This window comes from Rhinatrema bivittatum, chromosome 6 (genome assembly GCF_901001135.1).
Source record: "Rhinatrema bivittatum chromosome 6, aRhiBiv1.1, whole genome shotgun sequence".
NCBI classification, from domain to species: domain Eukaryota; kingdom Metazoa; phylum Chordata; class Amphibia; order Gymnophiona; family Rhinatrematidae; genus Rhinatrema; species Rhinatrema bivittatum.
This window is the reverse complement of record NC_042620.1, coordinates 67,906,434-67,933,544: the sequence shown is the minus strand read 5'-3', so window position 1 is coordinate 67,933,544 and position 27,111 is coordinate 67,906,434.

Below are 27,111 nucleotides of genomic sequence, written 5' to 3'. Positions count from 1 at the left end.
GGTGTCCCCCAGGGGTCTGCACTAGATTATGTTTGAATATGACCTAGAATTTGTAATTGATGTTATATGGACTTAGAATATGAATACTGACACAGAATGGGAATGCTGACCCAGTAACTGAATGCTGATTTTGTGAACAGTTGTGATCTTATTTTGGAACGATGGTATATAAAACACCTAAATAAATAAATGCATACATACAAACATGTGTGTATGGGCACACACGCTCTTGTTTTAAAATTAGCCTGTTTGTGTATTAACGTTCAATATACCTGAATGCTCTTGCTATGACTAGCATAATGAATGTATGAAAACTTGGGTGCTGATCTTAGGTAGGACTTCCCAAATGTCTCACTTAGATAAATGCATAGTAAGAAGGTAGCATGAACAACGGAAGAGTGGGCTTTGGGAAGGGACTCACCTTGTATTGCAAAAATGTATATAAAATTAAGAAATGGTATATGTGTGGCCAAGAAAGGAAGGCCACCTATGCAACACTAAAATCTGAGCAAAAAAAGTTAATAAATAAGCACTTTATTGAGTGTTCTAACTAGTATTACTTCTTTAAATTATTTGATATTTTGTCACTTAATTTTAATCCTATATTATATGTTGTGGCATTACCTATTATTTTAGAAACAGGCATATCACCCAGCAGTCTTTTGTCATGATCACTAAGTAGCTGTTCATAGTTCACAGATAAAACTTGTCATTTCAAAACGAAATCATTTGGCCCTGCACTTTATAAAAAAAAAAAAAAAAAGAGAGAGACCTAATGAGGCTCAGAGATAAAACAGGAAATGGATTCTGCAAGTACAAAGACAGACATAGTTGCTGGAGAAGAAAAGTTGCTCCTGAGATTTTAATGCTCATTAGACTCAGGAGTAAAGAAATTCCACAGAGCAGCTGAAAAGGCCAGTGCCAAGATAATGAAAACATTGTGTGTTAGCAGTGTCAATGCCATTTTATGATTTACCTTGCCACAAGAAATTGATAATAGGGGTTAAATAAGTTGTATAAAAACCCTGAAAAGGCCAACAAGGAAAATCATTATTGTAAGCTACCGGATCCCTAAAAAGGAACTTGATTCTAACATCTAAAGTTCATGTAACTCCCATCTTATTGACTGAATAGTATTTAGGTTATGTTTATATAAAGTTGTATATAACTTTCCAGGACAAGACTAGAGTCATTATAATCTAGCTGTATATTTAAATGAAGAGAAATATGATTTTACCTGAATATAATTGTAGAATGAACGCTATTTTATGTTGAAGTATTAATTATACTGGTGCAGGAATATACTCTGAATGTGAAGAAATATAATAACATAGCCCATAAACAAAAGGCATGGTCCTTCCTAAATAGACACATGTGAGGGTTTCCTTTGAAATTTCATGTGGACAAGTGCAAGGTGTTGCATATAGGGAAAAATAACCCTTGCTGTAGTTACACGATGTTAGGTTCCATATTAGGAGCTACCACCCAGGAAAAAGATCTAGGCATCATAGTGGATAATACTTTAAAATTGTTGGCTCAGTGTGCTGCAGCAGTCAAAAAAGCAAATAGAATGTTAGGAATTATTAGGAAGGGAATGGTTAATAGAACGGAAAATGTCATAATGCCTCTGTATCGCTCCATGGTGAGACCGCACCTTGAATACTGTGTACAATTCTGGTCTCCGCATCTCAAAAAAGATATAGTTGCGATGGAGAAGGTACAGAGAAGGGCAACCAAAATGATAAAGGGGATGGAATAGCTCCCCTATGAGGAAAGGCTGAAGAGGTTAGGGCTGTTCAGCTTGGAGAAGAGATGGCTGAGGGGGGATATGATAGAGGTCTTTAAGATCATGAGAGGTCTTGAACGAGTAGATGTGACTCGGTTATTTACACTTTTGAACGATAGAAGGACTAGGGGGCATTCCATGAAGTTAGCAAGTAACACATTTAAGACTAATCGGAAAAAAATAATTTTCACTCAACGCACAATAAAGCTCTGGAATTTGTTGCCAGAGTTGGTGGTTAGTGCAGTTAGTGTAGCTGGGTTCAAAAAAGGTTTGGATAAGTTCTTGGAGGAGAAGTCCATTAATGGTTATTAATCAATTATACTTAGGGAATAGCCACTGCTATTAATTGCATCAGTAGCATGGGTTCTTCTTAGTGTTTGGGTAATTGCCAGGTTCTTGTGGCCTGGTTTTGGCCTCTGTTGGAAACAGGATGCTGGGCTTGATGGACCCTTGGTCTGACCCAGCATGGCAATTTCTTATGTTCTTATGTTCTTATGTGATGGTGGATGCCTTGCCTTGGAGTGGTATGATGGAGTCTGAGGACAAGTTAGTGCATTCTGGGTAGAAGGGTTGGAGTTGTATGGTTTCTAGACGTTTTAGAGGTTAGAACACCTCAGAGATTAGCAGCATGCTCTGGTTTTAGCTAATTCCCCTTTGATAGGTGTTGAGGGACTTGTCCACTGTAGAAGCATGGAACCTAAAGGCTAACATAGGTCTATGGGGGTATTAGAGACCCTCTTATAAACAAAAGGCATGGTCCTTCCTAAATAGACACATGTGAGGGTTTCCTTTGGGCCTGGACCTGTGTTGAACCTTCCTTGTTCCTTTCAGCCCAATACGTGTCACTGACACACAACTTAGTTTGAACCATCTTTTTATTGCATCATTCTAGGCAGCTTTCCAGGAACTTCAAAATCACCAGTTTTCCCAAAACATAAATCATAATGGTCACTTTTTATAAGAGTCCATCAAATAACTTTTCATTAATCCCTAGTAGTTGACACAGCACTTAGAACAAGTTTCTATTTTACCAGCAGGGTCACATCTGTATTTAAATACTCAGCTTCTTTTTGTTACAATGCACAGTCTTAGCCCTAAATAATCTCTGCACCAGCCATTAGACTTGCAATCAAAGACTTTGATTAGCTAGCTAATAGGCTCTTGGTCTCACCGTACAAATCACACAGTAAGAACATTTCTAAACCTAGCATTTAAAGTGTTTTTCGAATGGAATCACTACAGCTACCCAGCCCAGCTGAGGTTTACTTAACTTCTGCAGGAACACAGTTGCATTTTACACTGCAAAACTCAGCTTCAATTAACAAACACACTAGATTTAATTCCTCACTCCTAGATTTATCAAAATGCTTTAAATATAGCGGAAATAGTGCCCGTGATAAAAAAAAGGGGCATGGTTAGGCTAATTTCTATGATCCTGCATCACGTAGGTAATTTCCGCATTGCGAGCTACGTTATTGCGTCACGTGCTACATTATCACATTGTGTACTACGTAATCGTATTTCACGATGCGTCAGCACGTGAAATACGATTATATTCATCATTAGCCATGTCTCGTGTTATTTTATGCACGTTGCACAATTTTTTGGTTTTATATATATATATATATACCCATTTCTTGCAGCTGCCTCTGAGGGTATGTTGGGGGTATGAGAGAGGAGGTGAGGAGTTGTTGGAGATAGTTGGAGCTTTTTGCATGATTACTGAGTGAGTTGCCCTGTTTTGTGCTATAATCTGTTTCCCTTTCCCTTAGTCTAATTTGTCATTTTGTGTGTGTGAAAGTTTTTGTTTATTTGTCATGTTTGTTGGTTTTTTTGTGTGGAGGAGTAGTGGTGTGGAGGAGCAAGTTCCTGGATGTAATAAATGACATTTTTATGGAGCAATTGGTTCAGAAACTGACAAGACAGGGAGCAATTTGTTATGACTGTCGCTGCCTGATGTCTCCACTCCGCCCTCCTTACCTCTCTGGCGATCATCCCGCGGCGTCTGCCTGCCGTCCTCTCCAGCGTCCCCGGTTCAGCTTAGGTGCTGCCTCCCTCCATGCTGTCCAGCTGCCTTAGGGCACACGCGTACGCGGCCCTGCTTCAAATACTTTCTTTGACGTGAACCTCAGGGGTGTCCCCCTGTGATGACATCACGCATCCCGGATATAAAATGCCTACGCTACTGCTAGCTAATGGAGTTAGCCTGGGTAAAGGGATTCGTTACGGATGGGATTTGTCTCCATACCTAGCTATTCTGCCTCTCCATTATTGGACTTACTCTATTTTGATTACCCGCTCCTCGGGTGCCTCTCTCTTCTCTTTCAGGTCTCTGTCTGGAACCAGTACTCACTCCTCGAGGGCCCATGTTCTCTGACTCACTTCCTGAACACTACTTCTGCCTGGAAGATACTGCTGCCTACACTAACAGTGAATTACCATCTACTTCTCTCAGAGCTGTTCCCTGGAACCAGGTACTCTGTCCTCGAGGGCCTGCCTCTACTCCAGTTCCTGTGTTTCCTACTGAGGGAAACCGCTGTGTGAGTACTCAACCAACGAGGCTCTATTCCAGAACCCTGCATATACTTCATTGTACTCACTATCTCAGTTTCTCTTCACTACAGCACAGCCATTGAGGGATTGCTGTTCTAGAGCCCTGAGGGACTACTAGCCCAGCCGTGCTTCATCTCTGCTCACTACTGCCACCTCTGGTGGCTCCTCAATACTGTTAATAAAAGATCTATCTGTGTTGTGTGTCCTAACGCTGAGCCTGACCTGTGACCCCTCATGGGACTTTCCCCCGTGGGCGTGGTCAGCAGCCACAGTGTCCAAGGATCCACCCAAAACCTCACAATAACATATTGCTAACTCCATGGATCCGGCACAGCTCAATGCCCTACAGGCCATTCCGGGCCTAGCCCTGTGCATTTCTGAACAGCAAGACGCATTGGAGAAACTCACTTCAGCGTTTCATCAGCTGCGCACACCGAAGACCCAATGTGCTAATTCCAGCAATGAAGGTCAGTTACATGAAGTAACTTTAAAGGCTGCTGTACCGCTGGCTGCTCCAGTTCGTTTCTCGGGAGAGATTCAGAAGACCAGGGGCTTTTTAAACCAGTGCTGCATGCATTTTGCATTACTGCCTTCTCATTTCCCTACAGCTTTCTCCAAGACTACTTACATTCTATCTTATCTTGATGGAAGAGCCTTGTTTTGGGCCTCTACACTGTGGGAATGCAAGGATCCTATTTTGCAGGACATAGATGGATTTTTGGACTTATTTAAATCTGTTTTCGATGATCCTGCTCGAGTGACCGTTGCTGGTTCTGCTCGGGTGGACCTGAAGCAAGACAACCAACCACTGGCTGATTTTGCGATAGAATTTAAGACTCTTGCTACAGAACTCTGCTGGGACTCCAAATGCTTGAAGACCCTATTCTTCAGAGGCCTGGATACTAGTTTGAAAGACGAGCTGGCCGCTCGTGAAACACCTGACTCGCTGGATGAACTAGTGGCTTTGGCTACTAGGATCGATCACCGGCTTCATGATAAGGTGAAATAGATCCGGCCTAATAGAGGGCTGGTCAGAAGGAGGCTAGTGCTAAATCTACACCTCGGATGGTTCCAGTAATTCCTGCTACCAGTGGGGATGAACCGATGCAACTTGGTCGTGGAAATTTGACTTCCAAAGAGAGAAGATTTCGGAAGAGGCATGGTCTATGCATGTACTGTGGACAGGCTGGTCACGATGTCCCAACATGCCCCATTTGTCTGGGAAACGGATGGGCCTAAGTCCTGCAGGAGGTCTGTTCTTAGGCCTCACTATGCCCTCTCCTCCACTCTCTCTCCCAGTCTCCTTGATCTGCGGATCATCTGAGTTTCAAACTCTTGCCCTGGTGGATTCCCATCATCCTAAATAATTTCTTAAAATATTATACAAGAATATATTGATAAACTCAATTGCTGAGTGGCTATACAGGAAATTACCCATTACAATATAAAAATAGACACCGGGTGAAATTTTGTGTGTGAAATATATTATGCTCACACGGTGAGGATCTTTTTGATATTAGATATTACTGGTGGATTCAGGGGCAGGAGGCAACTTTATTCTTTGACGCCTAGTGGAACATCTGAGGATTCCCCTCATCACCTTGAAGATTCCACTACTCCTATCCTCCATCCATGCAGAGCCCTTACCGGGTGACGTGACTTGCCAAACTGTACCGGCAACTCTCCGCACCGGTGCTCTCCATATTGAATCAATTCCCTTCTTTGTGGTAGAGAAGGCCATGCACCCTATCGTCCTGGGGTTACCCTGGTTACAGTTGCACCAACCCAAATTTGACTGGGCATCCTTGGAACTCTCCCGCTGGAGCCCAGTTTGTCATGGGAAGTACCTTACGGAGATTGCTCCTGTCATCTGCATGCCTACTACTCCAGTGATGCTGGGACTGCCGCCCCAATACGCATCCTTTAGTGATGTGTTTTCCAAAGAAGCTGCTGACATTCTTCCTCCGCATAGGTCCTATGACTGTGCCATAAGACTGAAACCCAATACTGAACCTCCTAAAGGACATGTCTATCCACTCTCAGTGATTGAGAACAAGGCAATGTCCAAATACATCGAGGATAATTTACAGAAGGGGTTTATTAGACCATTGAAGTCTCCAGCCGACGCAGGCTTCTTCTTTGTGGGGAAGAAGGATGGTACCCTACGTCCTTGTATCGATTACCAAGGTCTGAACGAGATCACGATTAAAGACCGTTACCCCCTGTCTTTAATATCAGAGCTGTTTGACCACTTCAGGGGGCCAAAATATTCTTAAAACTTGACCTGAAGGGGGCCTACAACTTAGTTTGCATGGAAAACAACCTTCAACACTCGAGACGGTCATTTTGAGTTTTTAGTTATGCCCTTCGGCCTGTGCAACTCACCCGCTATATTTCAGAACATGATGAACGACATCCTGCGGGACCTGCTATACAAGAGTGGTATACCTGGATGATATCCTGATATTTTCCCAGGATTTGTCCACTCATCTACAGGATGTCAAGCAAGTACTACGCCGACTCTGTGAACACCGGCTCTATGCCAAACTCTCCAAAAATACCATCCTAGAAGCATTGTCCAGATGTATTCCACACATTAAAAAACGTGGAAAGAAGGAGAAACGATTACCGGCATGGATAAAAGGGGAGGTGAAAGAAGCTATTTTAGCCAAAAGATCTTCATTCAAAAATTGGAAGAAGGATATAACAGAAGAAAATAGGATAATGCATAAGCATTGGCAAGTTAAATGTAAGACATTGATAAGACAAGCTAAAAGAGAATTTGAAAAGAAGTTGGCCGTAGAGGCAAAAACTCACAGTAAAACCTTTTTTTAATATATCTGAAGTAGAAAGCCTGTGAGGGAGTCAGTTAGACCGTTAGATGATCGAGGGGTTAAAGGGGCACTTACAGAAGATAAGTTCATCGTGGAAAGATTAAATGATTTCTTTGCTTCGGTGTTTACTGAAGAGGATGTTGGGGAGGTACTCCTACTGGAGAAGGTTTCATGGGTAATGATTCAGATGGACTGAACCAAATTACAGTGAAGCTAGAAGATGTGGTAGTCCTGATTGACAAACTGAAGAGTAGTAAATCACCTGGATCAGATGGTATGCACCCCAGGGTTCTGAAGGAACTAAAAAATGAAATTTCAGACCTATTAGTAAAAACTTTTAACCAATCATTAAAATCATCCATTGTACCTGAAGACTGGAGGATAGCTAATGTAACCCCAATATTTAAAAAAGGCTCCAGGGGCGATCCGGGAAACTACAGACTGGTTAGCCTGACTTCAGTGCCAGGAAAAATAATGGAAAGTGTTCTAAACATCAAAATCACAGAACATATGGAAAGACATGGTTTAATGGAACAAAGTCAGCATGGCTTTACCCAAGGCAAGTCTTGCCTCATAAAGCTGCTTTCCTTTTTTGAAGGAGTTAATAAACATATGGATAAAGGTGAACTGGTAGATGTAGTGTACTTGGATTTTCAGAAGGTGTTTGACAAAGTTCCTCATGAGAGGCTTCTAGGAAAAGTAAAAAGTCATGGGATAGGTGGCAATATCCTTTCGTGGATTACAAACTGGCTAAAAGACAGGAAACAGAGAGTAGGATTAAATGGACAATTTTCTCAGTGGAAGGGAGTGGGCAGTGGAGTGCCTCAGGGATCTGTATTGGGACCCTTACTTTTCAATATATTTATAAATGATCTGGAAAGAAATATGATGAGTGAGGTAATCAAATTTGCAGATGATACAAAATTGTTCAGAGTACTTATATCACAAGCAGATTGTGATAAATTGCAGGAAGACCTTGTGAGACTGGAAAATTGGGCATCCAAATGGCAGATGAAATTTAATGTGGATAAGTGCAAAGTGATGCATATAGGGCAAAATAACCCACGCTATAGTTAAACAATGTTAGGTTTCATATTAGGTGCTACCACCCAAGAAAGAGATCTAGGCGTCGTAATGGATAACACATTGAAATCATCGGTTCAATGTGCTGCGGCAGTCAAAAAAGCAAACAGAATGTTGGGAATTATTAGAAAGGGAATGGTGAATAAAACGGAAAATGTCATAATGCCTCTGTATCGCTCCATAGTGAGACCGCACCTTGAATACTGTGTACAATTCTGGTCACCGCATCTCAAAAATGATATAATTGCAATGGAGAAAGTACAGAGAAGGCCGACCAAAATGATAAGGGGAATGGAACAGCTCCCCTATGAGGAAAGACTAAAGAGGTTAGCATTTTTCAGCTTGGAGAAGAGACGGCTGAGTGGGGACATGATAGAGGTGTTTAAAATCATGAGAGGACTAGACCGGGAAGATGTGAATTGGTTATTTACTAGAGATGTGAATCGGAACCGGAATCGGTTCTGATTCCTGTTCCGATTCACATTGTGGTTTTTTTTTCGGCCGGCCCGATCACGGTTTTGTTTATCGGCTGCGCCCGAGCCGATAAACAAAAAACCCACCCGACCCTTTAAAACTAATCCCTTAGCTTCCCCACCCTCCCGACCCCCCAAAAAACCTTTTACAGGTACCTGGTGGTCCAGTGGGGTCCCGGGAGCGATCTCCCGCTCTCAGGCCGTTGGCTGCCACTAATCAAAATGGCGCCGATGGCCTTTGCCCTTACCATGTGACAGGGTATCCTTGCCGTTGGCTGGCCCCTGTCACATGGTAGGAGCACTGGATGGCCCACGCTATTTTTAAAGATTGCACCGGCCATCCAGTACTCCCTCCATGTGACAGGGGCCGGAAAATGGCAAGGATACTCTATCACATGGTAAGGGCAAAGGGCCATCGGCGCCATTTTAATTAGTGGCAGCCGACGGCCCGGGAGCGGAAGATCGCTCCCAGGACCCCCACTGGACCACCAGGTACCTGTAAAAAGTTTTTGGGGGATCAGAAGGTTGGGGGAAGCTATGAGATTAGTTTTAAAGGGTCAGAGTGGGTTTAGGGGTTATTTTTGTGTGCCATTTTTCCCGCCCTCCCCCAAAACGATAAGAGAACCCCACGAACAATTTCGTGGAGTTTTCCTATAATTTTGGGGAAGCCCCCGATTTCTGATGATTTTGAAAATATCGTATGACATTTTCAATTGTCCTAAGCCTGATTCACATTCCTATTATTTACTCTTTCAGATAATAGAAAGACCAGGGGGCACTCCATGAAGTTAGCATATTGCACATTTAAAACTATTTGGAAAAAGTTCTTTTTCACTCAACGCACAATTAAACTCTGGAATTTGTTGCCAGAGGATGTGGTTAGTGCATTTAGTATAGCTGTGGTTAAAAAAGGATTGGATAAGTTCTTGGAGGAGAAGTACATTACCTGCTATTAAGTTCACTTAGAGAATAGCCACTGCCATTAGCAATGGTAACATGGAATATACTTAGCTTTTGTGTACTTGCCAGGTTCTTATGGCCTGGATTGGCCACTGTTGGAAACAGGATGATGGGCTTGATGGACCCTTGGTCTGACCCAATATGGCATGTTGTTATGTTGTTATGTTCTTGCTTCTAGGAACTTATCCAAACCTTTACTGAACCCAGTTAAATCAATTGCCAGAACCACATATTCTAGCAATGAATTCCAGAGCTTAACTATGCATTGAATAAAAATGAATTTTCTCCAATTTGTTTTAAATGAGCTACTTGCTAACTTATTGAAGTGCCCCCCCCCCCCCCCCAGTCTTTCTGTTATCTGAGAGAGTAAATAATCAATTTACATTAACCCGTTTATGACTTTCATGATTTTGTAGACCTCTATCATATTCTCCCTCAGTCGTCTCTTCTCCAAGGTGAACAGCCCTAACCTCTTTAGCCTTTTTTCATAGGGGAGCCGTTCCCCTTTATCATTTTGGTCGCCTTTCTCTGCACTTTCTTCAGTGCAACTATATCTTTTTTGAGATGCAGTGACCAGAACTGCACACAAGGTACAGTCTAACAATTGAGCAATACAAAGGCATTATAACATCCTCTGTTTTATTTGCCATTCCCTTCCTAATAATTCCTAATATTCTGTTTGCATTTTTGACCACCATAGCACACTAAGCCGATGATTTCAATATATCATCCACTATGACACTTAGATCTCTTTCTTGGGTGGTAACTCCTAAGATGGAACCTAACATTGTGTAACCACAGCAAGGGTTATTTTCCTTATATGCATCACCTTGCACTTGTCCACATTAAAATTCATCTGCCATTTGGATGTCCAATCTTCCAGTCTCACAAGGTCCTCCTGCAATTTATCACAATCTGTTTAAGATTTAACTATTCTGCATATTTTATCTCATCCGTAAATTTTATCACCTCACTCGTCGTACCCCTTTCCAGATCATTTACAAATATATTGAAAAGCACCAGTCCAAGTACAGATCCCTGAGGTACTCCACTGTTTATCTATTTCCACTGTGAAAACAGACAATTTGATCCTACTTTCTGCTTCCTGGACTAATCGCTCCCACACTACCAGACAGTCATCTGCTTCTGTTCTCCATCAGATGGTTCCAGAGCTGGACCTGCAGGGACATGTTAGGGAGAAAGTGGCCTGCTAGCAGCAAGACCTAGTGGTTTTGGGGTGATGACCTCAGCATCTTCATGCTGATCCTCCTCTTTTTCTTCATTCTACTCTTCCACCTCCACATCTTCCTCCTGCTGTTCCTCCATCTCTGATTCTTCTTCCTCCTTCTTCTCTGTCTCCAAAACGTGTGCTTCTTTATCCATCCCCTCATTAGGGGTAGCACTCTCCTCCTCTGAATCAGTTGCTGTTAATGTAAAACAAACATCTAAACAATTTTTGTGCCAAAAGAAATCCTGTACAGTGTCATACTCTAAAGAGATTGGGTACATTACACATTGATGCTGACATTTTGAGATGCATCTTATAAAGTCTCATATTATGCATTTAAGTGAAAAAAATATAATCTTAAAAGTCAGTTATTAAACCTGAATTGTTTGTTTTTATATGCAGTTTATGGATGTTGTTAAATGTGATCCATATATTACTGTGGATAGTGTGGAATGCAACTTTTGTAAATAAATAAATAAATAAAGGCTTATTGTTTAAATAAAGTTGCCCCTATGTTTCTGTACTATGCTGGGTCTAAAGATGCCACCCTTAAAGTGCTTTGGAGACAATTCCTAATCACTACCAAACACCCTGTTTATCAGCACATACTTGATTCTAGTGTATGTGCGCAGGGTATTTTTCATTACCATGGTAAAGCTGAAATACATCTAATTGATATACTTTATGACTGAAAAATGTCCAAAGGTTCAATTCATTCATATAGGGTAATAGACATTAGCATTCTTGCATGTGTTTGCATCATTAGGTGCAACACTAGAGGTCTCCATGAATGATCTATAAGCTATTATTAGGTAGACTAAAGAAAGCTATTGCTCTCCCTGGGAGTAAGTAATAGTAATTAGATCTATTTTATGGTATCTGCCAGGTACTTGTGAGCTAGATTAGCTAGTCAGAGAAAGGATGTTGAGCTTGATGGACCTTGGACTAACCCAGCATGGCAATTCTTATATTCTTGTTTTCTTATGTTTTGAATCACCTGTAAGACTATGACACGGTTCAAACTATAAGATGACTGAAGCATGCCTAGTAATTAGATAGGTGTCAGTGGTCACCTACATAGCTTAGAGGGAATTTTAGACCTGAGGGGTAATTTTGCTTGTATCCTAGGAAGAGATGTGCTATGGACCAATGGATCTGCTCAGCACTAAGCTGATGGACATAGCAGCTGCAACAGATCTGTTTTGGGGGTGATGAGGCTCACATGGGTGAGTCTAATGCCTTGGCTGTTGCAGCTCCAAGTACATAGCTGTGTCTGTGACCCAAGTGAGTGCGTAAGGATAAATGAAGGATTAACAAGTTAAGCTATAAGGAAAGAGAAGAGGAAAGGGAGTTAGTCTAGGTCAGAGTTCTTATCCAACAATTTATTCAAGCTATTATAAACTACTTTATCACAATTCTACATGGTATACAGAGGGGTGGTACTCCCTTAAGGAGAAGGGGTAGAAGGGAAGGTCCACAGGACCGCTGACACACTTGGGGGAAGGCAGGGGTGATCACAGCTCACATTAGGCCTTGTGTTAACTTCTAAAAAAGTTATGCAAAAAGTTAACTACATCGTGGGAAATATAGTTACATTTTTACAAAACTGGAGGGGAGGGGGACTGGCGAGTGCATTGCCTAATGTAATTTGCATTAACCCTATTTTAATATTAATGAGCTGGTTTGCATGATTTGTCATGGTACATAGCTCACTAATATTTTTATTGCCTTATTTTGATTTAATACTGCATTAATATTATGTAGACTAAAACAAAGTTGTGTTAATGGTAACCAAGCATCAATCCTCATGAAGCTTGCAGTTTAGTTGCATTAACACTTTTACCATCAACCCATTTTAGTACATTGACCCCATTTATAGATAAAAGATCATCAAGGAAATTAGCCTAAGGCATATACTGGAGCTTTTCTTGAGTATCATATGATGTCCTCCTTATCAAGTGAACCTAGAAAAGAACCTGGTGAAACTGCGGTCTATTGACCCTCATCCTCAACCATTGAAACTGACCATACCTCATCATGAAGGGTCGATGTTTGTGCTCACTGGTGCAGGGGATGGAAACATCTCCCTGGGACTGAGCACTGCCGCATGCTCCAGTGGCCCTGGATGTGTGTCTGCCAAAGAATCATCTTGGGATCTTTCTGCATGCTAAAAAAATTAGTCAAGTAGAAAGAAAGGGCTCAGAGGAGTAAATCCTCAACTTGGCTTTTCACTATTTTCAAGCAAAAGGAAATGGAGCAGTGACACTGGAAATGAGCCCCATTGGAGCCTGTGCAGACCAGCAACCTGCTAGTATTGCAATCTTATTTCCTTTTGAGTAGTTAAGTTTTTCCTTAAAACCAACATTAGCAAGTACAAATAATTGTAACGACAGTAGTGTCCTGACTGGCCTTGAGCTGGGGGCCTGCATAGGTTAAAGGCATGTGTTTTTCATCTGAGTCACAGTGTGATTTGGAAAAATACACGCTAGGAGGTTTTGCATGGAGTCAAAAAGAAAACCCAGTGATCTTGCCACTGAGGAATCTTAGTGCTTCAAAAAAAAATCTCTGGCAACATCTTAGTGTTCTGAGCAATTTGAGGGTCAAGGGCTAAACTGTGAAGACCTGGGAGCAAAACTGTGAGACCTTGTATGTTTGTATAGTGCTGCATATGACATGTAGTGCTATAGAAATGTCATGTAGTAGTAGAAATAATTGATTTTACTTCCTGTGTAAAGCCTGCAATGTCCACTAGGATAATTCCTATGTAATGGTTTTTTAATTTATATTCCACCTTTTATGGTACATCAAAATGGATTACATTCAAGTACATTCATATTCCCAGGCTGTTTATAATCTAAGGGCCTGATTTACTATGGCTTTTCTTCCATTCTGTGTCTATGGGAAAATGCTTAGTAAATAAAGCCCTAACGTCATGATTCACCAAGCTGCATGTACGTTTGCAGGAGGGGGACCCGCTATCATGGAGGGGCATGAACATGATAGTGGGGCCTTTCCCCTGAAAACACATCACAGTTGTATGGCACGTACATTTGTGTCCCGGTCAAACACTGTGACATAAAAGAACCTGGCAAGCAGCCCTTTAATGGTTTGGTGGCCCCAAACTCACGGGACTGCCATCGCCTTAAAGGGCCACTGGCCAAACGGGGAGATTCAGCGGGAATCAGTGCTGGTCTCTGTTTCAACCCAGGGCTGCCAGTTGAGGTGGCCCCCAACTTCATCAAAATAGAAAAAAAAAAGTTTCATTTTGCACATGGTAGCAGTGTCCCCACCCAAGTCCAAGCCTCATATCCCCCAGCCCCTGGTTAGCCACAATAAAATATTTATATCAAATTGACTAGTAATGTGTTGGACTGTTTCCTATGCTTATTTACTTGTGCTCTTGATGAGGTGTAAGTCGGCAGAAAAATGCATTTTTATTGACTGGGTGAGAGATCTGTGTAAACTGGAGGGAGTTCAGGCTGAAGAACCAGAGGGGTCTGGATGATATCAAGTTAGGGTGGGTGAATGGTGGGCTAAATAGTCAAATGGGAAATGTCCTTCATGTAAGCATGTTTTAAATAAAGATGTGCATTCGTTTTTGCCAAATTGGGCAATTTCAAAGAAATTGTCCAATTTGGCATGAGTTGGAGGACCCGAAAAACAATTTGGTTTTCTCTGAAATTTCGGGGAAAAATCATTTTTTGGGTTAGCGCAGGGGGGAGGGGCACATTTATTTAAAAAAAAAACCAAACCCACCCCAACCCTTCAAATTTGCTTAATTACAACCCCCCAAAAAACTTGCCTAAAGGCCCTGGTGGTCCAGCTGGGGGTCCCAGGAGCGATGTTCCACTCTCGGGCCGTCGGTTGCCAGTAAACAAAATGGCGCCGGTGGTTCTTTGCCCTTACCATGTGACAGGGGCTACCGGTGCCATTGGTCGGCCCCTGTCTACAAAGAGACAAGGATAAGTTGGAAGCTGTACAGAGAAGGGCGACCAGGAAGGTGGAGGGTCTTCATCGGTTGACGTACGAGGAGAGATTGAAGAATCTAAATATGTACACCCTGGAGGAAAGGAGGAGCAGGGGTGATATGATTCAGACTTTCAGATACTTGAAAAACTTTAACGATCCAAAGACAACGACAAACCTTTTCCGACAGAAAAAAATCAGCAGAACCAGAGGTCACGAGCTGAGGCTCCAAGGAGGAAGACTGAGAACCAATGTCAGGAAGTATTTCTTCACGGAGAGAGTGGTGGATGCCTGGAATGCCCTTCCGGAGGAAGTGGTGAAGTCCAAAACTGTGAAGCACTTCAAAGGGGCGTGGGATAAACATTGTGGATCCATCAGGTCCAGAGGACACGTATAAAATAGCAGGTAGCAAAACACTGCACGGAGCGGCAGTAGCCACAGAGGCATTCACGGAGCGGGATGCCAGTGGCCAGTGGTAGGTGTTCCACCTTCATGGAGCAGAAGGATGGAGGGCTGTCATCTTTCAATTAAATTAAAAAACAAACAAAAAAACAGGGATGGGATCCATCAGGTCTAGAGGACGCATATAAAGAGCAGGTAGTAAAACACTGCACGGAGCGGCAGTAGCCACAGAGGCATTCACGGAGCGGGATGCCAGTGGCCAGTGGTAGGTGTCCACCTTCACGGAGCGGAAGGATGAAGGGCAGCCATCTCCCAATTAAAAAAAAGAAAAAAAGAAAAAAACAGGGATGGGTTCATGGGCTATAGGTATTACCAATTATTAGGCTTTTCAATATTTGATGATAGTTAATGTGACTTTCAAGGCATACTTCACTTTCAATGCATATCCAGCATAGCTCCCTGCTTTAACGACAAGGGAGAAGAAAAACGAATACTTCACACATATCCAGCATTGCCCTCTGCTTCATGGCAGAGAGCTATGCTGCTGCTTACCCAACTAATCAAACTTAATATTTCACTTGGAAGCAGCTCCATCACTGCTCTCTACATTAATAGTGGGGGTGAAAGGGAATTAGAACATAAGGTTACTAAGAGCCAAGAGAAACAGATAAGTATGAGAAAAAATAAGTGTGAAGCTTGCTGGGCAGACTGGATGGACCGACTGGTCTTCTTCTGCCGTCATTTCTATGTTTCTATATGTTTCTGTCACATGATAGGAGCAATGAACGGCCGGCGCCATCTTAGAAAATGGCACGGGCCATCCATCGTGGGCCATCCAGAGGACCTACCCTTGCATGTTGAAGGTCATGATAGCATAGAAGGCATTGAATAGTAAATGGACTGTGAAAGGGAAAGGAGTGCTTTCCAAGGGTACTACCAATGCTCTATCTTAATGGGCAGAATAGGTGTCATTCAATGAATTATAAAATAACATTGAATCCAAGGAAAAAGGTGCTTTCAAATGTTTTTGCACATTCTGACTTTATATGACAGAGATAATCTGGCTTTGTATATTACTAAGCTTTGACTTTTTTTTTTTACAGGTGTTTTGTGTCCCATTATTTCCTAAGGATCCAGGTCAAGTAGTGTTTGAGACAGCATGTAATGAGGGCAAGATGTGACTGCTCTTTAGTAGGCAATCAGTATGCCCCATACACTTACTCTTTCCAGCTTCAGGTATTGTTGACATCATCAGGGATACTTTGGCTGCTCCAAAAGGGATAGTGAAGCTTATGCATATTTTAATGAGGTTGATACATAGTCCATGACTCGGAATAAGGTCAGTTCCAAATGTTTCATTATTAAATCATTAATAGCTTATTCTGAGTTATTTGAGTTTGCAAGGCCACATTTTCAATATAAGGATAGAGTTTAAAATATCTGTCCATCACCCAAGCCTTCTTTCTAGCATCAGACTGGGTTAATCGACCCCCAAACTCATTAATCCTGCCTGTCTAGAATTATCTGATTATAAAGCAACCCTCTCCTGAGCAAAAGTATCCACTTTCTTCTAAATCAATCTCAGGTTTTACTGAAGGTATAGCTTTAACAGCTATTATAAGTTGTGTTCCTCCTGATAAATTACATGAATAACATTGGAGACAATGTGTAGTTAAATATTTATGTCTAGGACTATCGAACTAGAAAAAGCATAAGATCCTATAAGATGAATAAATATATTTACCTAAATAAATTACAAAGACAAATATACTCGTATGTGCTCTATACCAATAAACAGTAGATATTCACTAAATTGTAGAATATAAATGGCTCATTTCCTTTAAACGTACTCTGAGAAATCTATAACACGTTACATATTTCCTGTGCTTTGCATATATATTTCAATATTCATCATGAAAGGACTTGCTTATGTAACAATATACATTACTTTGCATATATTAAAAGTATATATATATATATTTTTTTTAATTATGTTACTGTTCTAGATGTGCTCTACCGAAGGAAGAAAGTGTGAATATTATACCAGAATTAACCCTATCACTGCACTTTCTTTCTTTTTCAATGTGACATTTTCTCAAAATGAATTGTTTGCTTAGACACAGCTAACTAAATAAAAGCAGGCCAAAGCTGATAGTATGAAAAATGGATTTTCATTACTGTTTCATTGATTCTTGTAAATAAGGCCCCAGGCCTGCTCCGAAAAGGCTGCAAACAGTAATAATTTAATCTGAGGTGACACAGACCAAAATGTATGTGGACAAAAATCATCCTTGAATATTAAACAACAGCCTCAAGACAGAGAAGAGTGTTATGGGTGAATTTAAATGTATGCAGATCGGTGGGTAACATATTTAAAAACAGAAATTAAAGATTCTTGTCATAAATCACATTTGCTGCCATGGATATGCCTTGTTATGCTGGTGTTTAAGGCAACCTGAAAGGTTAAGGCAGTTGGTGCATTAAATCGTACAAGGATAATTAATACTTTTCTTGTGGCTATTTATAAGAAATGGAAAATATAGTCAGATCAGTCATGGCACTGTAGTAATTTGAGGGGGAAAAAATGAAAGCATGAGTCACTAGTTTTAACTGGACAAATGTCAAATGCTTAATGATGCAGGATCCCAAATTGGAAACCTTTTGAAAGTTGTTCATTTAAAAAAAAAAAAAAAAATCCGCATAGTTCTATTACTTATGCAAATTTTGTTCAGTTTCCATATTCTTCACTTAAGTAAACAAATATATTTTAAGTAGAATTTTTCCACCACAATAAGGAACAAAAGATGAACAGCTTTTTTTTTTTCTCCCTTCATCTTCTGCTTCATCTGGATTTATAGCAACAGTAGTAGCTGGACTCTTCAAAATAAAAAGCTTGCAGGGCTCCTGGTTCTCCTGCTTCCTCTTTTTGTCTTATTCTTCAGTCTCCTTTCTGGGTTTTTTTTTCTAAGATAATTCTTTTCCTTATAGTTTTAGAATTTCTGCAGGAAAGGATATGTGCTTTTTATTATAACGACTCCCGCTGTTTTTAATAATCTCACTCCCTGAGTCTGCTTTTCAGCTATTTGTTCTATATTCATTCTTTGCATGTATCAGCATGATGCTTGCTTGGGATTCTGATGAGGGTCAGCACAGCAACACCCAGATTTCTTTAAAGCCATAACGGCAGGAGTTACTCAGGTGAAGCGGCATTCAGAAACTTTGAATACTAATCTCTCCTGAGAAATGAAACATAAATTATAATGAAAAACTGGGATCTTAATAAGTTTATTTAACTGCCAACTGAATGAACTAAAACAAAAAAAAAACCCTTCTCTGATTCTGTTTCCAAAATCAGTGAGTAATAAAAATGAGAATAAGTTTTAAGACTGCAGCCTTTGAAAAGTTTCAAAGCAAAATTATCCTGAAATGTTTATTTTCTTTAAATAATTTTATAAATACAATATTCCTGTATTTTTAAAAAATAACAAATTAACTAGCTAATGGAAGAAAAGCAAGTTTTCTGCATAAATGTATCCCAGAATCAAATCTTTTTTAACATATTTTTCATTTTTGAAATCTAATAATCAGTTGCATAACCAGTCTTGCAGTAACAAATTCCAAGGTGAGAAGGATGCCAGAATTAATTAGGGTAGCTTAAAGCATTCAGATTTTGGAGTTATGCATGGACTGAAATCTTTTAGGTCTCCTTTCACCTTGTTCTTTATTTTTTTAATACCGCAGAGGGTGAAATAGGATAAATTTACTACATATCAACTGCTGCAAACCGAGGTAAATAGTGATTTTCCCAGGTGAAGGGATTTTTCTGAAAAGTGTTCTCTTAGGGGCGGATTTTAAAAGCCCTGCTCGCGTAAATCCGCCCGGATTTACGCGAGCAGGGCCTTGCGCGCCGGTGCGCCTATGTTCCATAGCCTACCGGCGCACGCAGAGCCCTGGGACTCGCGTAAGTCCTGGGGTTTTTCGAGGGGGGCGTGTCGGGAGCATGTCGGGGGGGCGTGTCGGATCGGCGCAGCGTTTTGGGGGCGGTGCGCGGCGTTTTGGGGGCGGGCCCGGGGGCGTGGTTTCGGCCCGGGGCGTGGCCGCACCCTCCGGAACCACCCCCAGGTTGCGTCTCGGCGCGCTAGCGGCCCGCTGGTGCGCGGGGATTTACTACTCCCTCCGGGAGGCGTAAATCCCCCGACAAAGGTAGGGGGGGGGTCTAGATAGGGCCGGGGGGGGTGGGTTAGATAGAGGAAGGGAGGGGAAGGTGAGGGGAGGGCGAAAGCGAGTTCCCTCCGAGGCCACTCCGATGTCGGAGCGGCCTTGGAGGGAACGGTGGCAGGCTGCGCGGCTCGGCGCATGCCTGCTACACGACATCGGCAGCCTTGCGCGCGCCGATCCTGGATTTTAGCTGATACGCGCGGCTACGCGCGTATCTACTAAAATCAAGCGTACTTTTGTTGGCGCACCAGGCGCCAACAAAAGTACGCGAAGGTGCACTTTCTTAAAATCTACCCCTAAGACTGGAACTTAAAGGGCATGGGATAAGTACCATGGACACCTACAGGCTAGAGGATGGAACTGAAGAAATGAGGTAACCTAGGTTAAATTTAGCTATAACAATTCTGCATAGAGATAACCTGCACAAAATGACAATTAGTATTATTTCCCTTAACAGAAAGCATGGTGATGATAACCTGCAAGGAAAGGAAATTATTAACCTTAACAGAAGAAGTAAAGAACTTAAGAATTGTCATACTTGGTCAAACCAAGGGTCTACATCAAGTCCAGTATTCTGTTTTTAGGAGTGGCCAGTTCTAGTCTGGTAGGATCCCAAACACAGTAGATAGATCCCAAACTGCTAATGTTCAGGCATAAGTAGTAACTTTTCCCAAGTCTATCTGGTTAATAACACTTTATGAACTTCTCCAGAAACTTATCCACATTTTTTTTAACTTTATATGTATTGAAATTTTATATATAACACAAGATTGCTTGGACAGAAAAACTGAGATTTTACAATACACAGGAGGGCTGAAAGGAAACAATGGCAAGATGGGAAAGCCTCTAGGTAGCAGAGACTGCATTCTACAAATGAACTCCTCTTGCTGTACCTTTCATTGATTCAAATGATAGATATTCTTCATTCATATCAAATTTGCAGTTAATTCTTCTGACTGTGTATGTAACACCATCTCTCTAAACCCATCTTGAGTTGAATGTGCCCATCTACAGTGCTACTTATATAGAGCCCTATTCACCCAATTAAAGTTCTCTCTCTTGTTCTCTCTCTCAGCTAAAATAGTACAGAAACAGTTTAGTTTAGAATTGGTAACAGTGAGAGATTATGTATAAACACGCATGACGTTAACTGAATTAGAGTGGATGTGAAGTTCGAGTAATTTTTTAAAATTTGGTGGTACAGTATCTCCTGAAAAGTTAAGAAGAGTAGTTAAAAGTAGAATAACCAAACAGAAAAGCAAGAATTTGTTCTTAGTTATGAGTGAGTGATGAATTCAATCTAACACAAATGAGAAAATGTTAACAAAATTTGACACTGCAATGAACGCTCATTAAATAAGAGAAACCCTGAAAGCACCTAAATTAAAAACAGATTATAATTAAATAGTAACCATGATTTGAGAGAAAATCCTTTCTTTGAATCTTATTTCCCTTGAAAAAACAAATTGCCCCTTTTAAGGTCACTGTTGGAAAAAATAACTGTGGTTATGTCAAGTGGCCACAGTCATAAACAACTAAAGTTGTAACAGATGTAAATAAAACCCTAAAACCTAGAAAAAGTTTTAGAGATCCTTACAGGGTCATTTATCATTTCATATTAGGGCCTTATCACGTGTGAGAATACCGTAATGTGTGCGATAAATAATGCAACGAAAAATGCGTATACAAATTAAACATTGAATATTCGAGTGGGAGGAGTTTTGGCAGAGTAAATGGAAATGAGGGTCTGCTAGCACAGAGTGCGATAAAGTAATGCATGCTATCGCGGGATTTAATGCTGGAAATAACTACACCTTTTTTATTTTTTGTGGAACTGTGAAAAATTATTTATCATACTCCCGCAGATGATATCGTGGATCGCAGGTATTATCGAAGCGATTATCAATCGCGATTAAAAGATGAATTATAATAGTCACACCTACCAGGCCTTCCTTCCCCAATAAAAACACCTGTTCTTACCTGGTCTAGCTTCCTAAAGCCATAATGTTTGTGGCAAGTTTAATTGTTGGAGGTTACTGGATGCTTCGGGAGGCTCACTGCAGACAAGTAGAACAACAACAACCTCAAAAACAGACGGGGGGGCTTGATGTCACGCTGTGAGATGGCATCTTAATCTTTAGGCTCCCGCTGACTCCTGACTAATCCATGGCCATCTGCGTTCTCCTCAACCGAATAAAGCACTAACTGGCTCAGGGAGCTTGTCTTACCTCAGAGTCATGACAAGGAAGAAGAAAAAACCCGCTCTTCAGCGATTTTCATATCAAAAAGAAGGTAACAAAGAGCCGGTCAGTCTATATGAATTTATTTATTGTATTTATTTGTTTAGAATTTTTTATATACCAACATCCGTTTGTCCATCGTATCGGTTTACAAATAACTTGGAACTTTTAGGCATTGCCTTTACATGGAACAATAACTATGTGAAAAGGAACCAAAAAACTAATAAGGAAAACAGTCTAACAATTTCAAGGTTCAATGGCATATATATACGAATATATATGTTCATATATATATATAAACTATATATATTCGTATATATATATCTATTCACATATATACGAATGTGAGGACGGAGATCAAGATAGCGGCAGCTCGCGCGCCGAAAACCCTGAGCCTCTTACTATACCCTCCGAATCCCCCGACGGTCAATTTTCAGAGCATCCGACTCGGGCCGAATTCAGAGAATGGTTTGCCGGTCTGAGATATTAAAGCATACCGGCAAGAATTATTGACACACGTTGAAGAAATGCGGGAGGATCTCACGTCCTTAGGGCACCGGGTAGATGATATCGACGTGCGTCTCGAGGGGCAGTCTGACCAAATAACTACAAATAAAAATTCATGTGATGCTCTCCGCGCAGATAATGCTCAACTAATAGCTAAACTTGCTGACCTGGAAAATAGAGCATGCAGAAGCAATCTTCGCTTCTGGGGATTCCCCGAGACGTCGGCACCAGAAGACTGCCATGCACTGGTGCGAAACCTTTGCCTCTCTATGCTGCAGGAGACACACAAGACCGAGGGGTTCGTGCCTCCTGAAATAAACTTTGATTGCGCGCACAGGGCCCTGCGCTCTCCTCAGCCTAGTCGACCGCACAACATCATTGTCTGTTTCACGGAGTTCAAAATCAAAGAGCAGATAGCTGCGGCGGCATGATAGAGGAATGCATGGATTTGGGAAAACCACAGCATAGCTGTATTTCCAGATCTCTCCCTGGCAACCCTTTAAAATCAGCAATCTTTTCGAGAAGTCACATCTTTTCTCCTCAGCAAATCTGTGAAATACAGATGGACTCACCCATTTGGTCTCTCCTTTTTTCTTGACGGCGTCACGCACAAATGCTTGACCCCAGACGAGGCCATTCCTAGCCTCATGGCTCTGGGCATTACTGTCACACAGTCTTCTCAGAAACCTCCCGGATCCTCCACTGCTCATCCTCCATACCTGGCTTGGCAGCGGGTGGGAAAGCGTAACAGCCGACTTCGCAGACAATCCGGGGGTTCCTCTTCTAGCCAAGGCCCTACTTAACTTTCTCATATGCATGGAGTACGAGGAATCTCTGAGAGCGCCGAGCACAGTGTTGCAAAGCCTTTCTCTGTTTTACTGTTTGTTAAATGTGGTTGGGATGTTTAAATCAGTTTTGTTTTACAATGCTGTGGATTGGTGAGAGTTGGTGGAGTACCAACTCTCTCCTTCGTGGCAACACTCACTCCCCCACCTTGGGATGGGAGTAAGTCTACATGGAGGATATTGCACACAGTATTATATGGGTTTATAGGACTAACTTAGTCCTCACAGGGTTAATGCTAACTTTTCTAATACTCTGGTTCTTGATGTGTCGCTCCTCCATGCTGCATATTTTTTGCTAGTGGTAGGTCAATTCTTATCTCTCATATATCCCTATGGATATATTTTCACAGATTGCTTTTCAGTCTTATGACACTCACATATCATTTGAGGTTACCATAGTTGGAATTCACTGCTTAATATATGGAGCGGATTTCTTTCACATCTTTTTTATAATACACCTAACAATGAGGATATGGCTGTGCTAAGAATACTATCCATAAATGCCAAGGGTCTCAATGTCCCTCAAAAGTGCTCACTTTTTTTATAGAGAGCTAGCGGTCTCCATGCCAGACATTGTATTTGTGCAGGAGACGCATCTCACTCGCAGATACGAATTTCTTATGCAATCATCTAAATTTAATCATCAGTTTTATTCTGCAGCCAATAAGTCTTCCAAGTATGCAGGAGTGGGCATTCTGTTTGCATCTCACATGGTATCTGAATGTAAGAAATGCATCTCAGACCCTCAGGGTCACTATTTACTGCTCTGTATTACTATGCATGATTGTGATTTCACATTTCTTACTGCATATGCTCCTAACAGGGAACAGGCTGTATTCTTTAGGCACCTCCATCACATTATAGCTCAACATGCTTCTGGCCACTTAATAGTGGCGGGTGACTTCAACGTAACAGTATCCCCCTCCTTAGACACCTCTAAGGGGCATTCCCATATGGCCATGGTTCATACCAGAGCTCTTAAGGATCTTTTGTCTGAACATCATGTAGTAGACTCTTGGAGGACCACTTTCCCACACTCATGGTCTTATTCATTTTACTCCAAGCCGCATGATTCTTACTCGCAAATTGACTACCTGATGGTAGACAAAAACCTTTTTCATATGATCCGCAAGCCCGAAGTGGGTATAGTATCATGGTCTGACCATGCGCCCATTTCACTGCAAGTCCAACTACCCAAAAGAGATCATGGCTCTAAATTCTGGAGGCTCAATGACTCTCTTTTACAAGATCCCTCTTTTGTACAGGCCTCAACACAGGTAATTCGTGATTTTTTTTACAATTAATGCTGGCTCAGTTCCCTCTCAGTTCCCTCTCCAATCATGGTGTGGGATTGCTTTAAGTCCTATATCAGAGGTCATTTTATTTCCCATTCATCCTATATTAAAAAGCAGAAGGAAGCAGCCTGTTCCCAACTAAGGGCTAAGATTGTGGACCTCATGCATCAGCATGCCAAAACAGGTTCTAAGCAGATATTAGCCCAGCTTACTAAATCCAGAGATGACTTACACAGGCTCAATTTGGATCATATTACTCATGTATTAAATCTCACCAGACAAATTCATTTTGAGGGGGGAAATAGAGCTGGCAGGGTCTTAGCACATCAATTAAAAAAGCAGTCCTTTCAGAACCATATCCTTAAAATTAAAAATGAGAGGGGGTAAGTTGAATCTACTAACTCGGCCATCACGCAACAATTTCTCAAATTCTATCAAGACTTATATTCTACGGAATCCCATATCTAGACCTCAGACATAATCCAATATCTCCAAGCTCTCCTCCTACACTAGAAATACGTGAGCATTTAAACACTGAAATCACAACACTGGAAATTTTAGACGTCATAAAAAACCTCAAAGTGGGAAAGGCGCCGGGCCCTGATGGTCTTACAGCCAAATTTTACAAATCCTTTAGTCCTATTCTAGCTCCGCACTTGCAGAGTCACTTTAACTATCTACGGGAAGGTGGAACATTGAATCCAGATTCTAACACAGCTGGCATCACTATCATAGCCAAACCTGGCCGAGATCCAGCGTTATGTGCTTCCTATCGCCCAATTTCATTAATAAACTTTGATCTCAAAATCCTAGCCAAAATTCTAGCTGATAGGATGAATTGTTTCATAGTGCAAATTATCCATCCTGACCAGGCATGTTTCATACCTGGCCGCATGGCTAGCGGTAATGTTCGTAAAATCATTAATATTATATGGGGTACTACTCATCAAAAGTCAGCACACTTACTACTGGCCATTGACGCAGAAAAGGCTTTTTGACATGGTCCATTGGCCTTTTCTATTTCACACACTTCAAGCAATGGAGTTCGGATCCTTTTTTCAAAACTGGATTCAGGCTCTTTATAACACACCCTTGGCTAGACTAAAAATTAATGGCCGCTACACTACCCCCTTTTCTGTAATATGTGGCACGAGACAGGGGTGCCCTCTGTCCCCCTTATTTGCTATTTTTCTCGAACCCCTAGCCATTATTGTTCAGACCAATCCGAAAGTGCAAGGCTTCTCTTTACACTCCTATGAATCCAAAATGTCCCTGTTTGCAGACGACATTATCTTTACAATAGGCTATCCTACCACATCCCTCCCAGAGATAGAAGCAGAATTAGCACAATTTAGTGCCATATCTGGATTCAGAATCAATTGGGATAAGTCGGAGATCTTGAATATCTCCTGCCCACAGGATATGGTTCATGAACTGCAGGAATCCCACGCTTTTAAATGGGCACCCTCTAAACTTAAGTATCTCGGGGTTTACCTGAGTAATAATATATCAGATCTCTTCCAGCTCAATTTCACCCCCCTAATCAAGAAAATTGATTTAGACTTAGATAAATGGAATTATCTCCCTCTCACATGGCTTGGCAGATTGGCGACCATCAAGATGAACCTACTTCCTAGGCTCCTATACCTTTTTCAGACTTTACCTGTGCTTGTTAGTAGAGCAACATTGCTACAATGACAAAGGAAGCTGCTCCGGTTCCTGAGGCATCATCATCCACCAAGAGTAGCACAAAAGACTCTCTACCAACCTAAGTCTGTGGAAGGACTGGTCCTACCCAACCTGACTTGGTACTATGCTGCGGCACAGCTCCGTCCTATAGTCGATTGGCATCGTACCGACGTCCCCAAACCGTGGGTAACTCTGGAGCAGGAATGGTCAGCCCCGGTGCCTCTCGCTTCACTCCTCTGGCAACCTAGTAAGACTTGGCGTGCAAATATCTCCCTGATGCCTTGTGCGCGGCAAACCTTTAACGTATGGAAACAATGGAAATTTAAGTTGGTAGGGAACTTTGACTATTTCAGCCTGACCTTTCTATTTTACAACACCTTATTCCCTGCAGGTCTCCCCAATTTGGCTTACGCCCTTTGGAAATCCAGAGGTATCAGCTGCCTTTCTCATGTTGTGAAACAAGGATCCTTACTTCCTTTCTCAACGCTGTGGGAGTCACATCAGCTACCCTATATGGAATTCCTTTCTTATATGCCATTTTCTGCTTCACATCCAGGGCAAGGGTCTCCTGTCACCTTCGCGCTCTCTGTTCGAAGGATACTGTGCGACTCCCAAAGCTATTGGAGGTCTTATTTCTAAACTCTACCAGATTCCAGTATCTCGACCGTTCATTAAATATGCCCATATGACAGCCTGGGAACTTGATCTCCAAAGATCTATCTCAGAAGAGGAATGGTCCATCATTTTCTCAAGAATCTATCGTAGCACTCGGATTATTGAAGCCAATTATAAAATACTCTATCGATGGCATTTAACACCAATTAGGTTTCATCGCTGTTATCCTAGCGTTGATTCCCAAAGTTGGCGCAACTGCCGTCAACCTGGTACATACATATATGTGGTGGGACTGTGCCTTCATCAAACCTGTTTGGTCATATGTCTCTACGTTAATATCTGGATTACTACATATTCCTTGTACTCTTTCTAAAGAACAGGCTCTCCTATTTTTCTCCAATGATACCTTCACAACAC